The sequence below is a fragment of the Stegastes partitus genome, unplaced genomic scaffold (genome assembly GCF_000690725.1).
Source record: "Stegastes partitus isolate 25-593 unplaced genomic scaffold, Stegastes_partitus-1.0.2 Scaffold2582, whole genome shotgun sequence".
Lineage (NCBI taxonomy): Eukaryota > Metazoa > Chordata > Actinopteri > Pomacentridae > Stegastes > Stegastes partitus.
The window spans coordinates 1-1,094 of record NW_007580313.1 but is presented as its reverse complement, the minus strand read 5'-3'; positions in this window follow the sequence as shown (position 1 = coordinate 1,094).

Here is a 1,094-nt window from a genome sequence, read left to right as displayed (position 1 = left end):
CCAGTCCGGCCCCCAGAGGGATCCCGCCTCCGCCGTCGCCTGCCACCAGTCCGGCCCACAGAGGGGCTCCCGCCTCCACCGTCGCCGGCCTCCAGCTCGCCGCCCGACCGGCCTCCGGGCGTCCTCCTGAGCAGCTCCGCCTGCCCGACCGGCCTCCGGGGAGTCGTCCTGAGCAGCTCCGCCTGCACGACCGGCCTCCGCGCCGTCCTCCTGAGCAGCCCCGCCTGCCTGACCGGCCTCCAGGCCATCCTTAGAGCCGTCTCTTGTAGCGCCAGCCTTCAGACGTTTTTAGTTTGTCAGTCCGTCTGGTCCGTCATGTTGCCTCGCGCATGAGGCGGGTCGACGCCGCCACAGAGCCTGTCCGTGTCTCCGAGCGGGTCGACGCCGTCTCCACCGGCTCGAGAAGCTGGGACCTGCCTGACCCAAATCAAGATCCTCCTGGCCAGCAGACTGCCCCAGCTTCTCATGCCTCTGAGCCCCAGCCTACATTGGCATCCCCTGCTCCGCCGTCGCCGGCTCCCGGCCTCCAGTCCGGCCTCCAGTCCGGCGAGGGATCCCGCCTCCGCCGTCGCCGGCCACCAGTCCGGCCCCCAGAGGGATCCCGCCGTCGCGGGGCCTCCAGTCCGGCCCCCAGAGGGATCCCGCCTCCGCCGTCACCGGGCCCCCAGTCCGGCCCTCAGAGGGATCCCGCCTCCGCCGTCGACGGCCCCCAATCCGGCCCCCAGAGGGATCCCGCCTCCGCCGTCGCGGGCCTCCAGCTCGGCCGCCCGAGGGTCTCCGTCTTGTCCGTCGCCGGCCTCCTGCTCAGCCGCCCGACCGGCCTCCGCGCCGTCCTCCTGAGCAGCTTCGCCTGCCCGACCGGCCTCCGCGCCGTCCTCCTGAGCAGCTTCGCCTGCCCGACCGGCCTCCGCGCCGTCCTCCTGAACACCGGCCTCCGGGCCGTCCTCCCGAGCAGCTCCGCCTGCCCAACCGGCCTCCGCGCCGTCCTCCTGAACACCGGCCTCCGGGCCGTCCTCCCGAGCAGCTTCGCCTGCCCGACCGGCCTCCGGGCCGTCCTCCTGAGCACCGGCCTCCGGGCCGTCCTCCTGAGCAGC